We start from the raw sequence: 18,452 nt of genomic DNA, 5'->3' as shown, positions 1-18,452 counted from the left end.
TGTTGGTGGAGGGGGAGTATAAACTTTACCATTCTGTTTGGAAACCGCCTATAATGTGTGTAGCATGGAAGATATCACCATCTCTTGGTTGTTATGTTGACAATGAAAGTATGCCGCTCAAAATATTATTTATCTCTATTTTAAAATCGAGCTCTGGCACCTCTACAAATCCCTGCTTCCCTCTGCGAAGGACCTATCTATTTACTTTTATGTTGAGTCATCACCCTCTTATTAAAAAGCACCAGCTGGAGAGCACCGCTGTCATTTGCATCCATTACTATTAATTTATACTGGGTATGACTATGATTGGATCTCTTTTACCATGAATTACAATGTTTAGTCAGTCCTTGATCTTTAAAGGTGCTCTGCATTTATGTTTTGCGGTCTCAGAAAGGGCTAGCGAGATACCATCTTGTTATATCATATCATGATTGTTTTGAGAAAGTGTTGTCATCCGAGATTTATTATTATTGCTCGCTAGTTGATTATGCCATTGATATGAGTAAACATGAGACCTAAGAGTTATTGTGAATATGGTTAGTTCATAATCTTTGCTGAAAACTTGAATGCTGGCTTTACATATTTACAACAACAAGAGCAAACAGAGTTTGTAAAAGTTTTTCTTTATCACTTTCAGTTTATCAACTGAATTGCTTGAGGACAAGCAAAGGTTTAAGCTTGGGGGAGTTGATACGTCTCCGTCATATCTACTTTCCAAACACTTTTGCTCTTATTTTGGACTCTAACTTGCATGATTTGAATGGAACTAACCCGGACTGACGCTGTTTTCAGCAGAATTGCCATGGTGTTATTTATGTGCAGAAACAAAAGTTCTCGGAATGACCTGAAACTCCACGGAGATTATTTTTGGAAATAATAAAAAGTACTGGCGAAAGAATCAAGGCCAGGGGGCCCACACCCTTGCCACGAGGGTGGGGGGCGCGCCTGCCCCCCTGCCTCGTGGGCCCCCTGGAGCTCCACCGACCTCAACTCCAACTCCATATATTCGTGTTCGGGGAGAAAAAAATCAGAGAGAAAGATTCATCGCGCTTTACGATACGGAGCCGCCGCCAAGCCCTAAACTCTCTCGGGAGGGCTGATCTGGAGTCCGTTCGGGGCTCCGGAGAAGGGAATCCGTCGCCGTCGTCATCATCAACCATCCTCCATCACCAATTTCATGAAGCTCACCGCCGTGCGTGAGTAATTCCATTGTAGGCTTGCTGGACGGTGATGGGTTGGATGAGATTTATCATGTAATCGAGTTAGTTTTGTTAGGGTTTGATCCCTAGTATCCACTATGTTCTGAGATTGATGTTGCTATGACTTTGCTATGCTTAATGCTTGTCACTAGGGCCCTAGTGCCATGATTTCAGATCTGAACCTATTATGTTTTCATGAATATATGTGAGTTCTTGATCCTATCTTGCAAGTCTATAGTCACCTACTATGTGTTATGATCCGGCAACCCCGAAGTGACAATAATCGGGACCACTCCCGGTGATGACCGTAGTTTGAGGAGTTCATGTATTCACTATGTGTTAATGCTTTGGTCCGGTACTCTACTAAAAGGCGGCCTTAATATCCCTTAGTTTCCATTAGGACCCCGCTGCCACGGGAGGGTAGGACAAAAGATGTCATGCAAGTTCTTTTCCATAAGCACGTATGACTATATTCGGAATACATGCCTACATTACATTGATGAATTGGAGCTAGTTTTGTGTCACCCTATGTTATAACTGTTGCATGAATAATCGCATCCGGCATAATTCTCCATCACCGATCCAATGCCTACGAGCTTTTCACATATTGTTCTACGCTTATTTACCTTTACGTTGCTACTGTTACAATCACTACAAAACCCCAAAATATTACTTTTGCTACCGTTACCGTTATTTCCATACTACTTTGCTACTAAATACTTTGCTACAGATACTAAGTTATCCAGGTGTGGTTGAATTGACAACTCAACTGCTAATACTTGAGAATATTCTTTGGCTCCCCTTGTGTCGAATCAATAAATTTGGGTTGAATACTCTACCCTCAAAAACTCTTGCGATCCCTATACTTGTGGGTTATCACCCCGCTCAGACCTGGTCGAAAGATCAAATGTGGGAGATTATGACTTGCTGTGTGATCTTGCACAACATGATCATCGAGAGCGAGCAAGAAGACCAAGTGTTTGACACTGAACCATACTACAGGCAGGGTCCTCTAGCCGAAGTTGATCACCAGCTACTGGCAACCTGGACTGCCTACCTCAGTATGCGTCAGGAGATCCGAGACCCAGAGGTGCATCATCAACTGCAGCAGGATCTGATAGAGCACCTATGGAGGCTCAAGGGCGACGCCGGGCGCGACGTGTGATGAAATATGAGTTTTTATTTGTTGAACCATATAATTTGTATTGAACTATATAATTTGTATTGAACTATTTGTTGTTGTATTTTGTTGAAGTATTTGATTTTTCTGTGATGAAATATGTGATAAAAAATATTTATGTTGATAATTGAACGCCGAGCCACGGCGAACCACGCCGAATATGGGCCTATTCTCGCCCATATGGGCCCTTTATACGCCGAAATGGGGCTGAAAAGTGGGCCAATATCGGGGCCTGTGGGCGAGCTGGGGGCGACGACTGGGCGCAATTTTTATGCGTCCTGGGGGGAGGGGGGCAACGGCTGGAGATGCTCTAATAACTCTGGAATTGCATCAATCACATTCTCATAGCATAACAATATTGTCACATAAAAGCATACCAAGAAAATGCCATATGACAGTTTGACAATGCTATTGTGTCACTATGCGATGTGATCTTTAGATATCCTTTGGTTGATAGTTTATGGTCATCTCATGGTGGTACATCAAACTCCACCAAACATAGCCCATGACATCTAAAACGATATTGAAAATTGAAGAAACTCTTCATTTGGATGGCTATCCAAGTACTTATCTTTGAAACAAGGTAAATCTGACATGATTCAAATCTTCATGGGGTCTATAGAATATCAAAGCAGCAAGCCCCTAAAAATAAATTGGTCCAAATGGTTCCGAACAAGATATTGGTTGGATCAAGTGCCAACACACTTCCTTGCATAGATATATATGAAAAAATTAGATAACTTTGCCTAGCAAAGAAACAAAGATAAGCATAACAATTTTACTCCGCTAAAATGACCATATTTAAGTCAGGACTTGTAATACGTACCATTAGGAAAATGTTTTTAGATGTTTTCACAAATGACTTACGAATGATAATTTCTAAGAAAAGCACTAGGGAAACTAACGGTTATACTCTCATGTGCGAAATCTTTAGCACTCATCCTTTGAATAAAATATTTGAGCTCTTCCTATTTACCATTTGATTTCTTTAATCTATATCTATACAATTATTAAAAGAGCAAACATAACCCCCTCTAAAGCCACACAGCGAAGTGTACACAGAAGTATCGGAGACGTTAGATCAATCAAATTAAATTACATCCAACAATCAATATCACATCCAAGGTCTGCCAAACCCAACAAATTATCCACTGCCCCAATGGCGCCCCTGCCTTTCTTCCCCACCGCTATGCTCCCCTCTCCCCACGGATGCCTCCCAGCCTCTGCCGCCGCCCCGCGCGACGGACGCCATCCCTCCCCTATTTCCCTCTTCACCTCCACGGCCACGCCGCGTCGCCGCCCGAGCCCCACTGCGGTCGCTATGATCCGCCGCGCCGCCCCACACCCGAAGCTGCAGTTGAGATGCATCTGAGCGAGAACGAGGGGATCGAGGGCGTGCGGTTCGCGGTGACTGGCGGGCAGGGCTTCGTCGGCGCCGCGCTATGCCTAGAGTTGATCCGCCGCGGCGCCCTGGAGGTCTGCTCCCTCGACGGCTCGACCTGCGCGATTCCTCCTCTTGGTCCCAGCAGCTCCTCGACGCCAGTGTCCGCTTCTTCCAAGGTTCTCTCCCTCACTCTCTTTTGCTTAAATTACTGTGGTTTTTTTCTTCTGTCGCCATGAGTGGGCGTGAGACTTAAATGAAGCGTCGCAGGGAAGAAGGTAATTTGTTTTTCTGTCCAATGCATTGAAGCTATAATGTACGTGCTTAGTAAATTGTTTAGGGCGGTGTGGGACTTATAATGCCTGCCAAGTGCCAACTTAGTGAATTGATAAACCAGGAATTTTGTGTTTTTTACTTCACTTGATTTTGCACAATTCAGTTATGTGTCCACTGAATGGATTTGACATGACATTTCCTGCAGGCAATGAGGGAAGTAGATGGGCATGGCTGATCTGTTCGTCATGCAGTTATGTGCTATCTTATTCCTTGATACTGAGTGTGAGCCCATGCATGTGCAAGCTATATGTACTCTTAAGCTATTAGTGTTCTCTAACTTATTTCCTACTATTCCTGTATGGTACCACTTTTTCCCTAGCAAGGATATGTGAGCCTATTAACCTTATGTTGTCTGTCAATGTCAGATTTAGAACCCAGCAAAGAAATATGGCAGAAATTTGCATATTAACCTTTCTTGTGCAGGTTTGAGATATAAATGTCACACAGATGCTTCTTTGCCATGAGTGTGTAAACTTAATGAGGCAACATGGTCTTCGGCACAAGAAATACCCATGGACGTGAGTGCGGGCTGCCGCTCCGGCCTCCACTCCTCTGCTTGACCACCGCTGCCACCACGTTGAGGCCCTCGCCACCAAGCGGCATGCTTTCCCGTGAGCTAGCTTCTTCAACACATGTTTCTCTGAATTTCTACAAGCTAAATTAGTACATGCTTCTCTGAACGTTAGTCTGTATTGGATTCTTGTATGTTATGATTTGCCCAATCTGCTCTTCCTACACCCATGGATAGGGACAAAGGGCAGGTACACAAATAGCCAAGAACACAAGGAGACGTGCAGGTCTGCATTTCTGAGTTATATCTCTTTTAGCACCAGCGATTAAATGGTATGTAGCTGGTCAGCCGTGCTTGCCTAAAATGTACTTTAGTAGTTGCTAGATCCATGCTAGCTTCTATGTTGTTCTTGCAGCCTCAGCTAGCTAATTTTATTTAAAGCAAATGTTGTTCTATCCTTCCAATTACTGTTATTCAGTTCTTCTTTTCTTTTTTCTGTTGTCATTCACAGTACAAATGTTATGAGAATTTCATGAATTTTGTCATATCTTTCTCCCAGTTACCTTAATTTTGTAAATTGTGGTCTAATTCAATTTTGAGTTTGTTTTCAGAAAAGCCTACTTTAAAGCTGTGTAAATTCATTATTTCCTTTGAGTTTGCCGTGGAGGTGAGTTGGGAACCTTTTTTATACTTGGTGGATGCACTGATGTAGTGACGGAGACTTGCCTGAATGTTGTTTCCCTCCGCGCGAAGTGCTTACAATTCTCAAAGGCGTCAACAAGTCCAGGAGGAGATTGACAAGGTGCAGGCAAGATCTCAAGTTCATTGCTATCTTTTTCTGTTTGAACATTTTCTTATTTGGAGTTGCAGCCGATTTATGGTGTGTCAACCGACTTGGCTTAGGATGTATTGTAGTTGGTTTGGTTGCATCAACCAACAAGTTTTATTATGTATTGCAGTTGGTTTGGTACCATCAGCCGATTGGCCAGTTGGAAAACCAGCGGGGAAAACATGTACTGTGAGCTCCCCTCGCATTCAGAGTTTAGAGCTTGATGGACAATGTTGTGTGAGCTTGTTGATGATCTGCTATTTTTCACAAAATTGGGACATGTCGGATGGTCGATGTGAGGTTCTCTAAGTAAAAAAAAAAATCCTCATTTGTCCATTCTAATAGTCTGATGGAATTTTGTTGATAAGAACCTACAGTTTCTTGGGTAAGTTTGGGTTAGGAGTTCCGTATATATGCGCCAAGAAAGTATATAGGGAAATCATGACATATTTTTTTTGCAGTGCCAACACTGAAATGTAAAGTGTGTCATGCATGACTTTTATATGTGTTTTAGGAATTGGAGGATAGCTCTATAAACAAAATTCCTTATTCTGCACTTCTCTGCTTTGCTTGGCAGGATTCTTGTTGTAAAGAGCGAAGGCATGGTTTGGTTTGCATGACATTATCTTCAATTGGCTGGAGATATATAAATGTTGATACTTGATTTTCTCACCTGGCATTTTATCACTTCTGTGAAAGACACTCCATTTTCTCATAGTAATAGTTCGTTATTATTGTTGATACATAAATGGATCTTTATTGAATGGTACTTGTATGTGTGTATGGAGAATGGTGATTAACCTTTTAAATAATCTATTATCCAACAAGGTGATTCTAATTTCTGATTAGATTATACTATAACAATATGATTAGCAAAATTTCAAACGGTTGTATATTTGACACATAGTGCAATGGGCCGAAGCCCGCCTGTATATTTTGTTCAAATACTGAAATTCATTTACAGGGGATTATAATCATTTAGGCGCTATGCATTGAGAAAGTGTGCATTTAGATAAGAGACTATATAATTAACGCAAAGATGTGCGATGTTTTTTTCAACAAGAATGTTGATCATGAAGAATGATAATCAAATTATTTGTATGAGTCAAGAAATGCACTTTGTATGAATTTTCAAAAAATTCAAGAAATTTATGTATATTTCATAAGAGTTTTTCATGTTTGATACGTGCGTTGCACGTGCACGCTTACTAGTACCTATAGAATAGCAACCAGTACAAGGAGCAGACACCATAGTATTAAATTAATTATTCCTATTGCGCCTCTAAATCGGGACAGGTTTTTTAGGCAACCGAATCGGGACTGGATGGATTGGAGTTTTATTTAGACAAGGTGGATTGGCAGAGAAGTCCTTATTTGGCCTTTCTTAAAGTTTGCTTCACTAATTGGCCCAAAAAAATTTCTTCCCTATTTAACATCAAATGTAAAATATGTGCCCCTATGTGACACTTCCGTGTAGTTTGGTCACTAACGATGTTAAGGGCCAGTACTTTTGCTGACTTCTAGAATAAGCTGGAACAAGCTGCTCCCTACCCAGGTTGTATTAGAAGCCCAATCAAATTTATTTTTTAGAAGCCTACTAATTAAGACTTGACTACTATGCTTTAAAAAAAAATATTGGTTGGGCTTTTAGAATAAGGCCCAGTTCTTTTGAGCAGATTGTGGAGAATTTTGGTCTGGAAAATCTGGAGCCAAAAGAACTCATTTAGACTTCCAAAATCTGGAGAGGATTCTCTAGAATCCTAGTGCAATCCAAAAGCACCCAAAAAGCTTGATTTTCCCAGAATCATGAGATTTTGGCAAGTCCCACCAGTGAAAACGTTTCAAAATAGAAGAGTACCCCTATCCCATCAAGAATTTACACCCGGAATGCCACTGCGCATCCACGCGCTGGACCAGAGAAAACGAGCGAGCGGACCACTGACCCCTGTTCGCATCGGGGGAAAGGAGTCCAGACGCAGCGAGGGCTAGGGTTGCTGCGCCGCCACCGGACCAACCTCGCCGGCCAGGCCCTTGCCGCGGCCGCCGGCCAGTTTCCCGCGGCCGCCGCCCGCCTTATCTCCCTCCGTCACCCCTCTTCCTTCGCTGCTCGTCCTCCCCCCCGCCGTGTCTCCGCCAACACCGACGGCCACCGGCGCGGCACCTCGACGGCCACCGGCGCTGCACCTCGACGGCCACGAGCAGTCCACGCACGCGAGGAGCAGACCACACCCACGGTGAGGCATCCTATTTCCCTATCCCTCTGTTCTTCGTTTTTCTTATGCTATATAGCTAGACTGATGTTTGTTGCATAGGTAGATGGATTAATGCTTGGATTTGTTAGATGGATGGATTGATTGCTGATGCTGGTAGATGGATGGATGGTGCTAATTTTTTGCACCCAGCCAGCCGTGATGCGTCCAACAGAAGTGCATACAACTTGTTTGCTGTTAAATTAGTAATAGAAGTGCATACAACGTCCAACAAAGGAGGGAGAAGGCCACAACCTGCGCAGCTTTTTTGCCTATTTACAAAAATGAAGAGACTATGAGTATTCTACGAGAAAGAGATATCCACAAGCATAATTTTCACTAATACTTCTAGTGTTGGGCACTTGGGTATACATATCTTTATTTTGGTTTGGAGCCGTTCAACAATATGGCAGTATGAAGCAACACTGATATCATTGTTTTGCCTTCTTTTGCTGTTTTATGGTTGCTTTTCTCTTACTAATGTATTGGTATGTGAATTCCTAGTACATGACACTATTTTCTATGATGATGCTAATTTAAGATGGAGAAAGTCAAAGAACCCAAAGCAAATTGGGACAGTGCTGCTCATACAATTTTTATGAATGCGTGCGTAGAGGAGGTTCGAGCAAATAACCGCAACGGTGGTTATTTGTCGGACATAGGACAAGCTAATTTGCATAAGAAGTTCAACGAACGCTTTGGAAGAAACTATTTGACCCGGCAAATAAAAAAGAAGTGGGGTGTATGTAGAAGCGAGTACAACACATGTGCCGTGGTGGGCGCACGGCAGATGCCAAGGGATGGCTAAAGAGAGGAGGAGGCTCGAGGGCGCTGGTGGACTCCAGAGGCGAGGTTGGATGAGCGGGCGCGGGACGCCGGACATACCTAGGTTCGGGGCTCTCCGGAGAGATAATACCCCTAGTCCTGCCGAGTGTAGTTGGATGATCGATAGTATAATGTTGCTCCTGGAGCTGTATGGAGGAGGAAGGAAGCTGGCCAAGGCTTGGGCTGCTCCTTTTCTCTGGTGTTGCTGTTTTGTGGCTCGTCCTCTCGCTCGCCCCCCGAATGATCGTGGGCTCCCGGGGGGTTTTATAGTCCAAGCCCCCGGGGGTACAATGGTAATGTTACAAGTCAGTGGGTCCGTATTGTCGGTGTCCGGGGATCCGGGCTGGGTCCCGCTGAGGGCTTGTGGTTCGCCGGGTTCCCCTAGGTGCGGGCCCCACAAGCCTAGGGGGACTGTGCGCCGTCTTGTCGATCGTCAGGGCGTGGCCGAGTTGAGTCGCGTACAGTGCTCTCCGTCAGGTTGCCGCTTGCTGTCGTCAGCGGTGAGGGCGGGGGCACTGTAGCCACGCCAGCCCTGGTCAGCGGGTAGGTGAGGGGCACTGTTGCCACGTTCCTGCTGACCAGAGGCATGGGCGGGGCACTGTTGCCTCGGTCATCGTTTATTGAAGTCTCGTCCCCATCATACGGCCTGGATGGGACGGGAGTTGACTCGCGGCTGGATTGCGTAGCACGCCATGGGTGGCGCTGGCTTGTTGAGGAGGCTTTGGCCGTGCCGGGTTCGGCTGTCTTGCGCTAGTTGTTGAGGCCGAGTCGACGTGTCTTGCCGGGTCGGCTAGTCTGGCCCGCTTACGGGGCTTGGCCGGGTCGAGCGACCTAGCCAAGCGCGTGCCGGTATTGAGGGGCGGTGCCAGCACCGTTGTTTTTTGAAGAGGATCCGGGTTCCGTTGCCTGCCCGGGGTCCATCCCCCCGACAGTAGTCCCCGAAGCTGTGAAGGTCCGCCGTCTTCGGATGAGTGGGCCTTCGCAGTTCCCCCTTAAGCAAGGTGGATTCTGTGAGCGCCGGGTCCGGCAACACCCACTGTGTGCCGGTTTTCTCGGAAACCGGATCGCGGCATCTCGGTCGTGGCGGGGACCGAGAAGTCCGCCGAATCTTGGGGCAGTCCCTCGGGCTTTGCGCGGGCGCCACATGGTGCCCGGAAGTCGGAGGGGCCTGACAGGCCACGTGCGTGACGGGACCGGGTGACGGGCTGGGGCCCACCGCCGCGCGCCCTCGGCCCAAGCGCGCGGATTTATTGCGGCGTCCGGGGGCCGCTTGCTCTTCCCCGGGCAGTTACCGCGCGTGTACGTGCACACTTATTGCGGGGTAGTGGAACGAGCGCATGCAGACGATCCCACTTCCCCACTTCCCCACGTTCAAACAGAGGGTTATAAATCGGGGGGCAGGGGGGGGGGGGGCGGACATTATTCTCGCTCGCGCCCTCCTGTCCCTTTGCTCTCGCTCCACTCTTTGCAATTGACGCACTGCGGCGCCCGCTGCTCCGAGCAGAACTCCTTCGCCGTCCATCTTCCTTCTTCTTCCTTTGACCATGTCGCTGCCATCGGGCTCCTAGATGGGTTCGAATGTCACCTTCGAGGACATCAACCAACTCCGGGCGACGCGGCCCGAGGGGCAGGAGCGCGTGGTCTTCCTCACGCACTTCGAGCACGGGTTCGGGCTGCCGGCGAGCACCTTCTTCCGCGCGTTCCTGGAGTTCTTCGGGCTCCAGCCGCATCATCTTAGCGCCGGCGCCATCGTCCAGCTCTCCGGCTTCGTCACCCTCTGCGAGGGGTACCTGGGGGTCGAGCCTACGATCGACCTCTGGGCGCGCTTCTTCTCCTTGAAGCAGCAGGGCCCGTCGGCCGGGGAGTTCGCCGATTGCGGCGCCGCCGTCATCTCGAAGCGGTCGGGGGCGGATTTCCCCAAGATCCCGCTAGAGGATTCTGCCAAGAAGTGGCAGAACTCCTTCTTCTACGTCCGCAACCTTGGTGCGGATCACATCAACCTTCTGGCCTTCGCCATCGCAGCCGCGGGCGAAGACGAACTGGGGCTACTCGCCCAGGCGCCCGTCGCAGGAGATCATTAATCTCTGCGAGCGGGTGACGGTGATGAGGACACAGGAGGGGCTCACCGGCATCGACCTCCTCGCCGCGTTCATCATGCGCCGGGTCCTTCCGCTTCAGGGGCGCTCCTGCCTCATCGGCGAAATGGTCGGCCTTCAAGAGCCCAACCGCATGGGGTCGACGCGGCTGTCCGCGGAGCAGGTCGCGCGCGGCGTGAATGACATCTCCAAGGCCAACCTTGGGGAGGACTGGCGGTTCGGCAAGGCGCCGTACAGCCAGTCGAACCCGGCGCCGCAGGTGAGTGTCTGGTCTTCTTACTTTGCTGCCGCGCACCTTCTCATCCGTTCTGACGTGACGCGGGGGGTACTTCTGAACGCGATTCGACATCCTTACGCCCGGGCCCCGTCGCAGGTGGAGCCGGTGGCGCCAGAGGAGCCCGCGGCTCATGGCGGGGAGGAGGAGGCCGAGTCCGACGCTGGCGCTGGGCATCGCGCGGGTAAGTCTCGTGTTTTTTTCATGTGTCTTGAATTGCTGACCGCGGCACGGAACGGTCGGTGCTGACACCAGTTGTCGGTGTAGTGGCGTTGGGCGGGGGAGGCGGCGACGCGGGCGGAGCTGGGTCCCTGCATGGCGCGGCGCCGAGCCGCCCGCATGGGAAAGACAGCGTCGCGCCGCGATCCCGGGCCTCGAAGCGCACTGCGGACCCGGCCAGGGCCGGGAGGCCGGCCAAGAGGAAGCGCAACGGCGGGCACGGGAGGCCAACCCCGGTCCCGGTCTTGGCGGGGTAAGCTTCATCTCTCATTTGCGCTCAGATTTTTTTTCTTGAGCTAGTCTTGTTTCTTTTCTGCTCATTCTGTCTTCTTCTCCAGGTCGCGAATCGCGCTGGCGAGGGCGGCGGCAGAAGCCATGACCGCCGAAGGGGCCGCGTTCCGCAGGAGCCGGTCCGACCTCGCCGACCAGGCCGAGGTGGAGGGACGGGCCGACTCGGACCTCGGCCTGGATCCGAACGACGCCGAAGCCTTGGCCTGGCGGGACAGGAACCGGGCCGAGGCGGAGCTGGAGGCGGCGTCGGTCCGTGCTTTGACCGACGCGGCGGCGGCATGGGCGCGATCCGGCACGGAGCCGGCCTGGCGCGAGATGCCGGAGGGCGCGGTGGTGGCGGCGACGGTCTTTGAGCCGTCGTCGGTGAGGGAGCACGGCCGTGGAGGCCGGGCTGAGGTGGTGATCCCCGGCCGGGAGGTCGTGGAGGTGGTGGATGACACCCCGCCGCAGGCCGACGTGGTCGAGCGAGCGGGGACTGATGGTGGTGGAGGCGGCGTCGTTTTGGAAGAGACGCTGCGGGCGGCGGTGTCGGAGGCGCCGCCGGTTTTGGAGGAGGCACCGCGGGCGGCGGTGCCGGAGGCCACCTCGGCAGCTGGGCCGGAGACGGCGACGCAGGGCGTCCCGGCGTCCGGGTCAGAGATGGCGACGCAGGGCGTCCCGGCGTCCGGGTCGTCGTCGGCGCTGGGAGGGGCATCGGAGGAGGTGCTGGCCGCGTCGCGAGCGGCCAGCGGGGGGTACGCCTTGGTGCCACGGCAGGGAGGGTGCCGAGCTGCCGTGCCGCAGCCGGCGCGGAGCGGGGGCGCCGTTGTCTTCGGGCCTCAGACCCAGGAGGAGGCGGCGCTGGACGCCGTCAGTCGCCGCCTGCGAGGCCGGACGGAACGGCTCGAGGCCTTCGCCCAGGCCGAGGTGGAGCGGACACACGACTTGGAGCGCGCCGTTCTGGTAAGTCTTCTTGTAATTTCTTCTTTGTGGGGGCGCGCCAGCGCACCCACTGGGTGTAGCCCCCGAGGTTCGGGCCAACTACGTAGTAGTTGGGTCGAATCTTTAGAGTGTTTGCCTTGTTCTGATTTTTGCTGTCTTCAGCATCTCGACGCCTTCCAGGTCGCCGCCTACAATCGTCTCCTGGGCAAGCACCGGGAGCTCATGGAGCAGCTTGCCGCCAAGGAGGAGGAGCTCCGCGTCGCCGTAGGTATTCTTGTGCTCTTTTCTAGTGGGGGCGCGCTAGCGCACCCACTGGGTGTAGCCCCCGAGATTCGGGGCAACTATGTAACAGTTGGGCCAAATCTTAAGTCTTGCTTTTTTCTTCTGCTGAGTCCTTCTTTTTCGCAGCCGAGGTGCTGTCGTGGCGGACTCGTCTGCTCCAGGCCGGTCATCACTACGACCGGCTCGTTGCCGACACCAGCCGTCTTGGCGTCGAGGCGGCGCAGGCGAGGGCGGAGGCGGCTGCGGCTCGGCGGTCTCTCGATGAGGCCAACCGGCTGCATGAGCAGCTGGCGGGTCACAAGAGCCGCCTCGAGGCCGAGGTGGAGCTCCTTAAGGCGGAAGCCGCCAAGGTAGCAGAGGCGCAACAGGCCCTGGTGGAGGCGGACCAGCAGTGCGGCTAGCTGACCGACGACAAGGGCCGGCTCCAGGCCGAGGTGGATCGCCTGCGGGGGCAGGTCACCATGGTTGAGGGGGCCCGTCAGGACGAGGCCCGTCGCCGCGAGGCGGCCGAAGACAAGGACGCCGAGCTGAAGGCGGCCCTTGCCAAGGCGGCCGATCTGGAGAAGGCGCTCGAGGAGCGCGACCGCGCCATCGAGCGGGAGCGGCGTGGTACGTTGCTTGAGGGGCAGCACCTGGAAGAGTCCTTCTCCAGTAAGTGCTTTTTCTTGTCGTTTGCCGGGTCGAGATCCGGCCTTTCTTCCTTCTTGTTGTTCTTCTTCTAACTCGCTTCTTTCTTTGCGGCAGGGGCCTTCCCAGAGACGCAGCGGCTGGCGGAGGAAGCCTTCCGCTATCAGCGCGACCCGACTGGCGTCGTTGGGTCCGGGACGGATCCCCGGGTGGCCTGGACCTTCCCGGAGATCATCGCCGCCGCTGAGGCCCGGCTGCAGGTCCTGGGAACGCAGTTGGGGCGGCTGTCCCAGGCCGGCACCGCAATGATGGCGGCCCTATGGCCGGACTCTATCCAACCGAGCAGCTTCTCGCGCCTGGCGCATTGGTTGGAGATGGGGCCGGACCGGCTTGGCGAGTGGCGCGTCTCCGCCGCTCGTGCCGGTGCTGAGATGGCGCTCCGGTTCGCGCTGTCCTGCATCCGGACCTGCAGCTGGACGCGTTGATGGGCCAGCGGGCCGGTTCGGAGCAGCTCTTGCAGGAGCAAGCCGGCCGGATCGCCTCTCGGGCCAGCTACATTGCCGAGTTCGCCTTCCACGACGAGTTCCATCCGGAGCGGACGGAAGACGGCAGGGCCGTGGACGGCGACGACTACGGCTTGCTCCTCCGCGATCCGGTGGGGAGCTCGGAGGAGACGGGCGTCTACCACGACGCGGGTGCTGAGGAGGACACCGGCACCTCACTGGACCCGAAGGCCGCCAGGGGAGAGCCGTCGATGTCGCGACGCCGCGCTGGAGATGCCTGAGACACTTTGTGTAAAATCTGTTAAATAGCAGGTCCACCCACCCACTAGGGGTTTTAGGGTGTAATGATGTCGTGGGTGCTTTTGCTTTTTGCCTTCCGTTTTTGGGACCGATTTCATGCGCTTTTCCTTTTCAAACCTCCCCCCCGCGAGTCAGACGGCCGAGGCTCCGGTCCGTGACAAGGAGTTCGATTCTTTGAGAGGAGCGCACAGGACTTGGGTCCCTCAAAACGTTGAGCGCGAGCAAAACACCCTCTGGGCCGGCTGGCGGCAATCCGGCGAAGCTGGTTGGCGAGCAGCCGGTCGTGCGGCTGTTCATTTGATGAATGGTGGGCCGGGTCGATCGACCCGGCAGCCTTTGACTTAGTGTATGAAGCGCGAAGGAGCTTTGGCTCGTTGTGCTTGCCAGCCGACAACCAAAGCTGGATCTGTGGCTTTAGGGCGAAGTGGGGGACCGCGGCATCCTAACTTTACCAGGAATCAGCAAGTAAGGCGGCGGGGTGGCGACCGAGCCGACCAGCCCCCGAGCCCCCGGGTCGAGCAAGTCGGACCGGTGGCCGGGTTCAGTGGTATAGTAATGCAAGGAAATAGGAACACAATAAATTGGTCGACAAAAGGCAGCCCCCGAGATTCGTTCGGGGACCCCATGGTTTCATGCGTTCACAAAAGGCGATGATACATACGCTCGTGCGGCTAACTGTAAAACGGGCGGAGGAGTTCCGCGTTCCACGGCCGGGTCATTTCTTCACCGGCGGTGTCCTTCTTGCGCTTCCTTGACTTGCGTGCGTCGATGAGGTAGTAGGCATTGCGATCGCGCAAGGCCCTGCTCACGATGAATGGGCCCTCCCATGGAGGGGACAGCTTGTGCTGGCCTGCCTGCTCTTGGACGAGTCGGAGGACGAGGTCGCCCTCGCGGAACGCGAGAGGCTTGATCTTCTTGCTGTGGTAGTGCCTCAGGCCTTGCTGGTAGATGGCCGAGCGACTGAGCGCCAGGAGGCGTGCTTCTTCGAGCAGGTCGACGCCATCTTCGCGGGCTTCTCTGGCTTCGGCTTCGGTGTACATCGCGACGCGCGACGAGTCGAACTCGACGTCGGTCGGGATGACGGCTTCGGCTCCATAGACGAGGAAGAATGGGGTGAACCCGGTCGATTGATTCGGCGTGGTGCGTAGACTCCAGAGAATGGCTGGCAACTCGTCAAGCCAGCTGCCGGGTGAGCGGATGAGTGGCTCGACGAGTCGTGGCTTGACGCCGGACAGGATGAGTCCATTGGCCCGCTCGACCTGCCTGTTGGACTGCGGATGCGCAACGGAGGCCAGGTCGAGGCGGATGCCGGAGACGGAGTAGTATTGCTCGAGCGCGCCCTTGGCGAAGTTGGTGCCGTTGTCGGTGATGATGCTGTTCGGCATGCCGTAGCGCACCGCTATGTCCTTGATGAACCGGACGGCTGTTGGCCCGTCCAGTTTCTTGATTGGTCTTGCCTCGATCCACTTGGTGAATTTGTCCACTGCCACCAGCAAGTGCGTCATGCCGCCTCGAGCGATTTTGAAGGGTCCCACCATGTCGAGTCCCCAGACCGCGAAGAGCCAGGCGATCGGTATGGTGCGGAGTGCTGACGCCGGCTGGTGGCTGCGTTTGCTGAAGCGCTGGCATCCCTCACACTTGAGGACGAGCGACTCGGCATCTTGGAGGGCCGTGGGCCAGTAGAAACCGTGGCGGAACGCCTTGGCCACCAGGGATCGTGATGCGGCGTGGTGCCCACACTCGCCCTGATGTATGTCGAGGAGGATGTCGATGCCCCGTTCCTGCTCGACGCAGCGCTGGAACACGCCGGTGGAGCTGCGCTTGACGAGCTCGTTGTTGATGATGCTGTAGGCGGACGCCCGGCACTGCACTTGCCGAGCTTCGGTCTCGTCCATGGGGAGAACCCCGTTCTCCAAAAATTCTGATATTGGGAGGGCCCAAGATGGAGCCGTAACCACGGCGAAGACGGCCACCAGGGTGGGTTCCGAGTCGGCAGCCCCCGAGCCGGGTTGAGCAGATTCGGCGTGGTGCGTAGACTCCAGAGAATGGCTGGCAACTCGTCAAGCCAGCTGCCGGGTGAGCGGATGAGTGGCTCGACGAGTCGTGGCTTGACGCCGGACAGGATGAGTCCATTGGCCCGCTCGACCTGCCTGTTGGACTGCGGATGCGCAACGGAGGCCAGGTCGAGGCGGATGCCGGAGACGGAGTAGTATTGCTCGAGCGCGCCCTTGGCGAAGTTGGTGCCGTTGTCGGTGATGATGCTGTTCGGCATGCCGTAGCGTACCGCTATGTCCTTGATGAACCGGACGACTGTTGGCCCGTCCAGTTTCTTGATTGGTCTTGCCTCGATCCACTTGGTGAATTTGTCCACTGCCACCAGCAAGTGCGTCATGCCGCCTCGAGCGATTTTGAAGGGTCCCACCATGTCGAGTCCCCAGACCGCGAAGAGCCAGGCGATCGGTATGGTGCGGAGTGCTGACGCCGGCTGGTGGCTGCGTTTGTTGAAGCGCTGGCATCCCTCACACTTGAGGACGAGCGACTCGGCATCTTGGAGGGCCGTGGGCCAGTAGAAACCGTGGCGGAACGCCTTGGCCACCAGGGATCATGATGCGGCGTGGTGCCCACACTCGCCCTGATGTATGTCGAGGAGGATGTCGATGCCCCGTTCCTGCTCGACGCAGCGCTGGAACACGCCGGTGGAGCCGCGCTTGACGAGCTCGTTGTTGATGATGCTGTAGGCGGACGCCCGGCACTGCACTTGCCGAGCTTCGGTCTCGTCCATGGGGAGAACCCCGTTCTCCAAAAATTCTGATATTGGGAGGGCCCAAGATGGAGCCGTAACCACAGCGAAGACGGCCACCAGGGTGGGTTCCGAGTCGGCAGCCCCCGAGCCGGGTTGAGCAGCCCCCGGGTCGGGGATGGCGACGGCCGGGTCCGGGACGATGGTGGCCGGATCGAGCTGAGCAGCCCCTGGGCCGGGTTCAGCAGTACCCGGGCCGGGTTCAGCAGTACCCGGGCCGGGTTGAGGTGCGGCCGGGTCGTCTTGAACGTGGATGGACTCGGAGTCCGGCGATGGCTTGACGGACGGCTTGCGCAGGTGCTCGAGGGAGACGTCGGACGGGATGGCTTGTCGTGACGAGGCGATCTTGGCGAGCGTGTCGGCTGCTTCGTTCTCCGCGCGCGGGACGTGGAGGAACTCGCAGCCCTCGAAGGATCCGGACAGCTTCTGGACGAGGAAGCGGTAGCTTGCCATGTTGGAGTCGCGGGCGTCCCATTCGCCGGAGCACTGCTGCACCACCAGGTCCGAGTCGCCGTAGCACAGGATGCGCCGGATGCTGAGTTCCTTGGCAAGCCGGAGGCCGTGCACAAGGGCTTCGTACTCGGCGATGTTTTTGGCGGCGGCGAAGTGGATCTGGAGCGCGTAGCGGAGCCGGTCGCCCTTCAGGGACGACAGTACGATGCCGGCCCCCAAGCCGAGTCGCATCTTGGACCCGTCGAAGTGCATGCGCGAATGCGTCGAGTCGGGAGGCGGCAGCAAGTACTGGGTCTCGATCCAGTCGACGAGGAAGTCGGCCAGGGCTTGAGAGTTGATCGCGGTGCGGGGCTCGTAGAGGATGGTGTGGCCGGCTAGCTGGATCGCCCACTTGGCAACCCTGCCAGAGGCATCCCGGCACCCGATGATTTCTCCGATAGGCACCGTGCTGACCACGATGACAACGTGCTCTTGGAAATACTGCTTCAGCTTCTTGGCGGTGAAGTACACGCCGTAACACATCTTCTGGTAGTGTGGGTAGTTCTGCTTGGAGATGGAGAGCACCTCGCTCAGGTAGTAGACTGGGCACTGGACGGCTTGGATCTTGCCTTCTCTGGTCGCTCGACCACCAGCACCGTGCTAACCGCCCGCGAGGTCGCGGCTATGTAGAGCAACAGCGGCTCCTTGTCGGTCGGCGCGGCCAGGACTGGTACGGTGGAGAGCATGCGCTTGAGTTCTTGGAAGGCCTCGTCTGCCTTGCCGTTCCATTCAAACGGGCTCATCTTCTTCATCAGCTGGTACAGGGGTAGCGCCCTCTTGCCCAGCCGGCTTAGAAACCGGCTGACCGAGGCCAAGCATTCGGTGAACTTCTGGACATCGCGCAGCCGAGCCGGTTTGCGCATGCGCTCGATGGACTTGATCTTCTCCGGGTTCGCCTCAATGTCGCGTTCCGAGACGAGGAAGACGAGTAGCTTTCCGGCCGTGACGCCGAAGACGCATTTTTCCGGGTTAAGCTTGACCTTGTATTCATGGAGGTTGGCGAAGGTTTCCTTCAAATAGTCGAGGAGCGTGAGGTGCTGCTTGGTCTTCACCATGATGTCGTCGACGTATACGTGGATATTGCGGCCGAGTTGCGACAGCAGGCATTTCTGCATGCAGCGCTGGAAGGTGTCGCCG

At 54.2% G+C, this 18,452-nt stretch overlaps 1 long non-coding RNA gene across 2 annotated transcripts; it reads left to right on the top strand.

The window, feature by feature from the left end:
* Positions 1-3,514: 3,514 nt before the first annotated feature.
* Positions 3,515-6,284, top strand: LOC123077199 (uncharacterized). Of its 2 annotated transcripts, XR_006436476.1 has the most exons (3): positions 3,515-5,409; positions 5,567-5,620; positions 6,014-6,284. It is a non-coding gene; the product is annotated as an uncharacterized lncRNA (long non-coding RNA). The 2 variants fall into 2 exon arrangements; XR_006436475.1 differs by lacking the exon at positions 5,567-5,620.
* Positions 6,285-18,452: the final 12,168 nt, after the last annotated feature.

Source organism: Triticum aestivum, chromosome 3D (genome assembly GCF_018294505.1).
Source record: "Triticum aestivum cultivar Chinese Spring chromosome 3D, IWGSC CS RefSeq v2.1, whole genome shotgun sequence".
Classification (NCBI taxonomy): Eukaryota; Viridiplantae; Streptophyta; class Magnoliopsida; order Poales; family Poaceae; genus Triticum; species Triticum aestivum.
Note: the sequence above shows the minus strand (reverse complement) of the source record. Positions and strands in the feature narration are given on the sequence as shown.